The sequence below is a fragment of the Columba livia genome, chromosome 18 (assembly GCF_036013475.1).
Source record: "Columba livia isolate bColLiv1 breed racing homer chromosome 18, bColLiv1.pat.W.v2, whole genome shotgun sequence".
In the NCBI taxonomy this organism is placed as follows: Eukaryota; Metazoa; Chordata; class Aves; order Columbiformes; family Columbidae; genus Columba; species Columba livia.
In genome coordinates, this window is record NC_088619.1 from 4,012,363 (window position 1) to 4,022,006 (window position 9,644).

Genomic DNA, 9,644 nt, shown 5'->3' on the forward strand with positions numbered 1-9,644 from the left:
AGTGATAATGGGCCTTTTAACGTGGTGTGAGCAGCATTAGCTATGACCCAGCGGAGAGCAGGACATCTAGCTGACAGCGAGCAGAAGAGAGATGACACTATAAGCCACAGTGTCACAAACACCATCCATAGAGCAAACAGTTCACTCAATTTTACATAGCTCCCAGAAGGGGCTGATATTATTCAATTATGCTTAAATCTTCTCCTCTAGCATCCTGTGACAGGGAATTACATGTGAGCAAAGGTTCCTGAGTGAACCTTGTAGGACTCCCAAGTAGTGAGAATGAAAATCCCCAAATCACCAGTTGCATTACGGTGAGCCTGCAGAACGGGTTGCACAGGGTAACGGGACAGCAGGGTGTCACAGAGGGTCGCCTCTTGCTTGGCGTTGCAACATGCAGGATTGAAAGCTCAGAAGATTTATCTTAAATCCTGCCAGGTTTGGCTTTGCAGAACCACAGTGGTGGTTTTTACCAGCAAACCAGTTGTTTCCAAGTATAGTAACTGCGGTTATCAAAGACATCAAGTAATTGAGAACAGACATCCAAGGAATCCAGGAGGGGAAAACAATTCGACAATGCTGATTTTGCCATAAATATGGTATTTGAATTGAGGTAATTGATAGGATTACCCAAGGAGGTGAACTTCCAGGTGTTTTATCCCTCAGATTAGTGGCATTTTGCTGAAAAGATCTTGCTTCTCACCAACAGATAATGACAATACTTGACAGATGAGTGGGGCGATTCTCACGAAGTGGCACAGGATGTCACAGGGACAGCCTTAGCCAGTAAAACCTTCAAAGAGACAGAGAATAAATAGGCAAAACTACAGGCAACTTCTGGGGAAAAAGAAACAAATCCCTTGGGCCACAGAAAGACTTGAATTGGGAACGACTTCAGGGAGCAAACAGCAAGGTGTAACCTGGGGAGCTTCATTAAAAAAGAGTTTACGTTTCTTATCTGTAATCTCACCCAGAGCCCCCGGCCCTATTTTTACCAGAAGAGCAGATGTATGGATGTGTCTGACCCCCCGCAGAGGCAAATCTCTCTCTCCCAGTCAGGGGATATTATAATACTTTCTGCTCTTTCAATAAAAAGAAGACAAATGCTCTACACTCAGCGGCAGAGGCTCTTGATTATTTTCAGTTCCGGCTGTCAAAGTATAAATTAAATCAAATTCCTGTTGTTTTGAGAAGGAACAGGGTCCCCTTCTCCCTGTAATTTACTCTTTGTGTTCTGTCCATGGCAGATGGAAACCCAGGCAGCATCATCTAGCTGAATTTGTCACTGGTAAGTGAGTTAAGTGAGCAGCAATCCGAACGGCTTCCCCTCCCACAGACCTGCCCAAGGGGTCCCCCTGCAGCACCCCATCCGCCGTGCCTGCAGCCCCGGTTGCGGGGGAAGGTGGTGCTGGGGCAGCCCCCGACCCGGCTGCCTCCCGAGCAGCAGCACAGCGTGCGGCCGTTCCGGGCGGCTGAGAGCCGCGCGGCTCCCGCACCCCCGGGTCGAAGCCCCTCGGCCGGGGAGAGCCCCTCGGGGGCACGGGGTCCCGCTCCTCGCCGGGCTCTCGCGTTCAGCACGAAGGGTCAGGACTGATGCGGGGTGCGGAGTCACGGCCCTGCCAGCCCCGCTGTCCCGAACCCGCCCCGCCAGCTCCTGCCCCGCAGCGGCAGCCGCGCTCCCCGGCCCGGCCCTGCAGCCCCCGGGCTCGGCCCTAGATGGCACCGCGCTCCCGCAGGCACCGCCGCTGCGGCCGGGCAGGGGAAGGTGCCCGGCAGGGCTGTGGACGGGGCAGCCCCTGCGGGTCCCCGAGGCCACCCCGGCCCCACCGCGTCCCCTCCACGGCACCGAGGGACGGGATTGTCCCGCTCTGCTCTGCGCTGGGGCCGCCTCACCTGGAGCATTCACTGTGTGCAGGGCTGGGGACACAGGAGAAAAGGAGACAAAGCTACTGAAGAGTGTCCAGAGGAGGGACATGAACTTGATCCTTGGGGGTCCTTCCAGCTCAGAACATTCTGTGGTTCTATGATTCCACCCACCCCCTGCTGTCCTGCTATCCCTTGCGCTGCCTTGTTCTCCCCAGGCTGCCGCATGTCCCTGCCCAGCACTTGCTCCTGCTGCTACAGGCTCAGCCCCATCCACAGACCCCAGCCCACAGCCCTTTCTCCCACCCTCTGGTTGCCCCATTGCTACATCCAGCACGCCAAGCACTGACTCTCATGCAAGGCCAGACTCCCAGAGGAGCCCTGTCCAGGGGAGCAGAGCCAGCTCCAGCAGCTGCACAGGCAGGAGCTCTGCCCCATGGGGTGCCCTGTCCTCTTCCCTGGGCAAGGCTCTCTCCAATGCTGCCATTACACTGCTTTACAGTGCACGCGTCTGGGAGGTGGAACCCTGCCTTACCGAGGATGGCACAACACCCTGGACCAGCTCCACCTCCCACCCTCACCCCTGGAATGGCTTTGCTCCCGTCACAGCTTGGACAGCCCAGGACCCCATGTTGCTGCTGGGTTTTTGCCAGCTCACCCACTCCAGGACCCGCTATGGGGCCTGAAGGTGGTGCTTGCTGTGGGCAACCCCCCAAGAGTTAAAGCATCCATGGAGCATCCATGGAAAGCATCTGCCTTTTCCTCCCCCCAGGAGGAGAAGGGGCCTTCCTCCACTCTGAGTCTGCCTCGCTCCAGTCCCCGTTACCCAGCCCACCCATTCCCATGGCTTGTGTGCTGCAGAAGCAGATCCCCAGAGAAGCAAATGTCCAGGACCTCTCTGATTGTTATAGGGACAACCCAACCATCATCCCTACCACCTCCTCCAAAGATCAGACTCCAGTATTTATGTGGGATTTCACTGCCAGCTGAGATGTGCCTGGAGAGCAGTGCAGGGACAGAGGGACAGCCCGAAGCAGGTCCCTCCCGGCAGCTCTTTTCTCCGGCCACTGGGGCAGAACCAGCCCTGCTTCGCTCCCAGGTGAGCTTGGTGGTCCTGGACCCACGTGCGGAGAGGGATGCCTGGATCCCACCTCTGCTTGGAGCCGTCCCTACGTACGAACCCACTTCCCCTCACTGCCTGTTGTCCCATGAAATGTCCTGGGGACAAGACACACTTCAGTGGGCGTTTGATGGTTCACCCCTCGACACAGCTCATTTAAATCCATCCCCCTCCTCGTTTATTTATGGACCTTCATCCCTGGCGTGTCTTTGCCCTGATGGACGGCGTTTGCACATGTCCTTCTTATCCAGAACATGGGGCTTTGCAGCCACTTCTCTATTTACTGTAATTTTTAGCTCAGACGCAACGAGAACTCCCACCCTGTCTGGGCGTCTCAGTGCAGAAAACAAGACTAAACTATTTTGGGATGTTTTTCCCTTTTCCTCATACTTGGGTGCTTTCCCATGTGGCTAAGTCTTTGGAGCCTTGGGGAGGGTGAACCTGTTTCGCACACCCCCCCGAGCTGCCTCTGGACCTCTCCACACACATTAACCCTCCTCTGACCGTGGGCACATCCCACACAAGGCAGCTTCATGCTCCGCTTGGTTTTCCAAGCTAGAAGATGTCCCCAGTGTCAGGGGATGAGCTGAGAGTGCAGAGGATGGGAACGAGCCTCCTGGCTCCATCTGCATCATCCTCCTTGTGTGGTCACACCTCCCCAGGGTGCCCAGAAAAGTGTGTGCTGCTGTCCCAAGGCAGGGTGGGCACCTGGGTTTGGCCCCATCTACCTGGCACACATGAAAAAGAGCCTGGAAAATGCCCCTTCGTCTCCATCGCTCCCCTTTCAGCCCTTATTGCGTGGCACCCGCCGAGGAAAGGCCAGCACGGAGCTGAAGCGACGTGCAAACCTTCCCTCCTCCTGCCTCTGTCACAGCCAAGGGTCTCTCCATTGAAGTTTATTTAAAGGTCTAATAAAATTTGCAAACTGGAAAAATCTTTATGCGGAGGGTTGGTTTTGTTTAAAGGAAGAGGACCATAAAGATAAAGCCTCGCCTGCCCGCTGCTCCCCTCCCGCTACCAGGGCAAGGGGCCACGGCACAGCCCTTCCCACCCAGCCCGGCTGCACACGGAGGAAGAGCTTGTTTTCCTAACGAGAAGTCTGAAGATTAAAAGGGGAAAAAATCAGCCATTTGGAATCCTCTACTGACGCTGCAAATACCCTCGTTAATAGATATGTCTCGTTTTGTTACCTCATTTTAATTAATCATTAAACAAAGACAGCTGCCAAATTTTGGCTCTGGCTCTGAGCCTACAACTGACTTGGAGCCCTTGAAAAATAGACTATTTATGGTGCCTGGGTTTAAAGCTTAAATTTCTTCTATAAACTTTACCCTTCCTAAGAACAGTGTGGGGAGCGCATTGCCGGCCGCATCCGCGGTGCCCCGCGCCCGGGCCCGAGCCCCGCAGGGTCTGCAGCGGGAGCGGGAGGGAGCAGTGTCCCCTGGCTGCCGACAGACCCGGTCAGCGCTGAGCGGTGGCTGCTCTGGCTCCAGGGTGCCCCTGGGACAAGTTCTGCCCAGGCCTGCTCTCCATCCACGGGCAGGTGCCCGGTTCCCTTTGCCAAGGGACAGAGTTGACATTTGGGCAGAGCACCCTGGTGCAGGAGAGTGTTCCTGTGTCCCCTGGCACTGGCCGGGGCCCCGAGGGAAGTGTTTGTGCCCCCCTGGAAAGGCAGGGTGTGGGGTGAGGAACCTATTACATGTGTTAGGGTATGGCTGCTGCAGCCAGCCCTGCAGCTACCCCCCAGCACTGGGATCCCCATCTCTGCTTTGTGTATATACCCCACACCAGAGACTTTGGGTCTTGCATCGTGGTGGCCGGAGCTACTCAGGCTGCCCACAGCAGGGACCCAGGGTGCTGTGCCATCCCTCAGATGGTGGCTTGGGCCTCCACAGACATTCAACTGTCATTTTTATTCCTTTATCTTTTTTTTATTTTCTTTTTTTCTCTCTTGTTTAGAGCATTCTGGGGACAGGCTCCAGCCTGTCTCCCCCCTCATCCCCTCAGATTGCAGGCAGGGAAGGAGCTTTCTTGGGGATCTGGGGCTCGGTGTAGCTCAGCAGGAGGCCACGGCAGCGCAGAAGGAGCAGCCCCAGCACAGACTTTTGGCTGGAGGGTGGTGAGAGCCTGGCCCAGGTTGGCCAGAGAGGTGGTGGATGAACCATCCCTGGAGACATCCCAGGCCAGGCTGGACGGGGCTCTGAGCAACCTGAGCTGGTGAAGATGTCCCTGCTCATAGCAAGGGGGGCACTGGATGAGCTGTGAAGGTCCCTCCAACCCAAACTCTTCTATGATTCTATGTCCAACGCACCTGTGCCAGGTGATGCTCCAGGGGTATGGAGATTGAAGCAGGGGCTGTGGTCTCTGGGTGGCGTGTGCCCTGGTGTGCAGCTCGCAGGGCATCCTCCTGCAGAGCTCACACTGCCCCACCCTCCCATCCACATGTGAGTGTCAACACCCCCCCCCAACCTGTGTACACAACCCAAAATTCAATACAAATCAATCCACCACCTTGTGTGGTGTTGCACAGACAGCAGCGCCCTTAGACCTCCATCCTTGCACACGTGCACAGCGGCAATAAATGCACAGGCACCCAGGGCTGCCTGCTCCGAAGTGCAGCCACGCTGTACCATGCTCAGAGCACCCAGCGGTTATCTGACCACCTCGCACTAGCACCGAAATCCTGGTTTTGGGTAATTCCTCTGCAGCAGCTCTGGCAAGTCCTGTGCTTTGTCACTTGGGTCACACTACGAGTCCTTTGTGGGATCTCGAGCACTGCGAGCTCCTTGGCTGCTGGGCTGGGCTGCAGATGGGAATGAGTGGTTGTACCAAGGTGATCAATAAACGGGGGTGCATGTGGGTGCATCTGCCTGTGCACGGGGCACAGGATGAGGCTGGATGCTGGGCAAAGGACATTTAATCCTTCTAGCACCTCAGGAGCAACTGAGATGTAAGGGCTGTGAGGAAAAATCACCCTGCACATTTTCTGGCGGCATCTCAGAGCCAAGCTGAGAGCACACACCCCACGAGGGTGGCGATTCCCATACGGCTGCCCCGGCGCTGAGCCCCACGGCCACAGGGCTGTCCCGGCAGCCGAGGTCCCTCTGTCCCCTCTCGGGCAGCGTGGCTGGACACAGCCAGTGCTGGGATCCCACCGGCTCTTGCTGACCTGCCCCTCCTGCCCTGGCGAGGGAACAGGGCCAGGCTGCAGGACGAGCTCCTCCAGCTGCGGCCGGGAACCCGCAGCTCATATTTCACCCCGCTCGCAGCTCTCCCGCCGGGGTGACATGGAACGCGTGTCACACACACTGGAGGCACGGGAACGGCCCCTCCCGCCCACACAGCCTCAGCCCCCCAGCCTGCAGCCCCTGCCCTCCGCCTCCTCCCATCAACCGCTAAAGTAAACTGTCTGATACGCAGCCAGCGTGGTGCCGGGAGGCTGAGGCTGGATGGAAACCCAGCGAGGTCACGTCCTCAGCACCTGCCTGGATCCGGGGTGCTGCCAGATCCAACATCTGCATCCTGCTTCCCCCGGCAAACCTGTGGGACCCCCTGGTCATCCTGTCCTGAGCAAAATCTGAGCACCCGTGAGTGTGCACAGCAGCACAGCCACACCATCGCCACGCTGCCACCACCCGCGGTGCATGGGGTGGGCAGCAAATGACCCCACACAGCTGTGCCAGCTGCTTACACCGCCCACGGGATTGCCGACACAAGAAACCCAAGTGTCTGCAGGCAGCACAGCCGTGTCACCTCTGTGCCACCCGTTGAGTGGAGAGTTCAGAGAAGGGAACGGAGCTGGTGAGGGGCTGGAGCACAAGTGTGGTGGGAGCGGCTGAGGGACCTGGGGGGTTCAGCTGGAGAACAGGAGCTGAGGGGAGACCTTCTGATCTCTGAACTGCCTGAAAGGAGCTTGGAGCCAGGGGGGTCGGGCTCTGCTCCCCAGGAACAAGTGCCAGGAGCAGAGGAAACGGCCTCAAGTTGCCCAGGGAAGGTTGAGGTTGGATCTGGGGAACAATTTCTTCCCCAAAGGGCTGTCGGGCATTGGAACAGGCTGCCCAGGGCAGTGCTGGAGTCACCATCCCTGGAGGGGTTGGACAGATGGAGATGAGGTTCTCCAGGACATGGGGTAGTGGTGGAGTTAGGTTATGGTTGGACTCAGTGATCCTGAGAGTCTGTTCCAACCAAAATGATTCTATGATGTCCCCATGTCATCAACCTCTTCCTTGCCCTTGGTCACACAGCCCGGAGGACAGAGCTGAGCCCCTGTGCTGTGGGTGCTGTCAGCTCATGGCACTGACAGGATAAAGGCCTCACGTGTGGAGCTGGCAAGGATGAAGTTCATCCTCTGCCACACGGCTGGCCCCGCTGCACAGTCAGCACGCAGGTCACCTTCTGACAGCCGCCTGTGAGATAGGTCCATCACCCTCCAAATCTCGTCCTCCCCTCACCCTGGTCTGGCTGCTAGCACTGGATCACGGTTCTGGTGCTGCTGCAGAGTGATCCTGCCCCACATGAGCCCTTTATACAAAACCACTATGAAGACCTTCCAGAGAAAACTCAAATGCTCCCCCCCAGCAGTGGCAGCGTGGAAAGCAGATAGCTTCGAAGAAAGCTCAGAGCTGGGTGAGTTTTTCCACTGCCCAGTGTGGGCTGTTAACTCTGAACCCTAGTGATGACAGCCTAAATAACAATACAGCTACTATACAGCCCTTTAGTACAGAAATACCTCTCCACCTCAAAAATGTTACTGTTTTCCTTTGTGTTCTGGTCCTAAAAACCTCCTGCTCCTAAAGGACACTTTCTGTACTGTAGCTCTGTCTTGTCCAAACACACTCTGAACAGACCTCTCCCAGGCAGAGTGTCTAGGTGTGATATGAAATTACCTCCCACAGGGGCCATCGTGCCCATTAAATTATTGGTGCAGGCCCTTTTGGGTGTCTGGCTTGGGTCCCTCCTCGATGAGGAGCTGCTTTGCCGAAAGGGCTCCGCTCAGAAGCTGCCGTGTAAACAAACCTGGCGGGAGCTGAGGATTTATGGAAGGGCTGGGGGAGATCCCCCCACTGCAGATGTCTGCCTGGCCAGCGGCTTCTGCATAGACCAAAGAGATGTGTTTGTTAGTATGAACAGCAGGTTCGCCGGCGGGTGAGTTTACAGCAAGACGGATATAAATAAATAGAAGAAAAAAGGACTTTCCTTGCACAGGGGAGCAGCGTCCTGCTGGCCCAGGGAAGGCTGTCCTTGGGCCAGATGCCGGCTGGAAGAGGGGTTTTCTTCAAGGGAGCTGCCTGCTGTTGTCAAAGAAACCTACAGTGATTTTATTTATTTTATTTATTTTATTTTATTTTTTTGCAAGGGTGAAGGTTTGAGGACAGGAGAAGAAAAACTGCTGCCAGCACTGTCCCCAGGGCCCAGCACAGCAGTAGCACCTGTGGAGCATGGGTGGGTGGGTGGGTGAAGTTCTTCCCTTTATTAATTAGGAGAAAGCACCAGGGAGAGGATGTGCAGGGCAGAGGCCAAAGATGTGTGGTGAGCACAGCCAGGGAGCCTGTGGGGCTCGGTGTTAGTGTAGAAAAGAGGTACAGCCTGAGCAGAGACACTGCTCTTGGGCTGCTCCTGTGTTCAGGAAATATTGTTTAGCCCAGGTGATGATGACTGCACCAGGGAAAACCCTCTCTCCATCCAGGTTCCCTCCCCGACAGCAAGAGCCTGCAAACCTCCAGGCTTCAGCCAGGCACTGAGGTCAAAAGGGAAAGAGTCAATATAAGGAATGGTGAAGTGATACTGGGGGTTGTCCTGACCCAGGTGCCCCAGTTATCAGCCTGGGGAGGGAGACTGCCCTGCTCGAGGTGGCAGTTCTCTGGAAATGCTGGGCTGAACTCAGTAAAACTCTCTAGTGCTCAGTTACCTGAGGATTAGACCTCCGGGTACCCTGGCCAGCCCGGGTGCTGTGATTCTGTGGTTTAGGGCATGAGATGCAGCAAGTCCCAGTTCTCAAACCTGAGCAGTTTGGAGGGTCAAGGAGACCCGTGTCTGCTCAGCTGGACAGGCAAACGGGGGTGTTGGAAGGACGAGGATTTAAGGCACCGAGTCTGGCAGGTACTGACGCAGAACACTTGTATCTGCTGGTTGGGATCCTGCCCAGCTCCTCACTGCTGGGAAGGGCTTTTCCAGCTGCCCCTGCTCCCCATTGCCAACATAGAGACACTTAAACGGGTGCAGAGATAGGAAGGGGGGGCTGCGATCCGTGCAGGAGGTGGCAGAAACCCAGTGCAAGGCGGGAGCGACGTCCCGCTCCGCGCTGCAGCGGGGCTCGGGGCGGCTCTCGGGGCTGGGGTGTCACCCAGAGCCGGCGGTTTGGGGCCGGGGATCCGCTGATCACCCCCCGGAGCTCCCCGCGCCCCGCTCGGGCGGCTCTTTGGGCAAGGATGCCCGTGACCGCCGGGGCTTTGCTGCCCAAGAGCCGGGCAGGGGGCGGGTCGGGGATGCGAAGGCAGGTGGGGGGGGCGGCAGGAGCCAGAGCAGACCCGAGCTGGGGGGGTGGCGGCCGCCACCGCTGTTACCCGAGCCCTGCCAGGGAGGCTCCTCCTCTTAACTCTTGCGGGGGCCGGAGCGGAGCCCGCGGGGCTGGGCTGCAACTGGGGGCGCCCAGCGAGCCCCG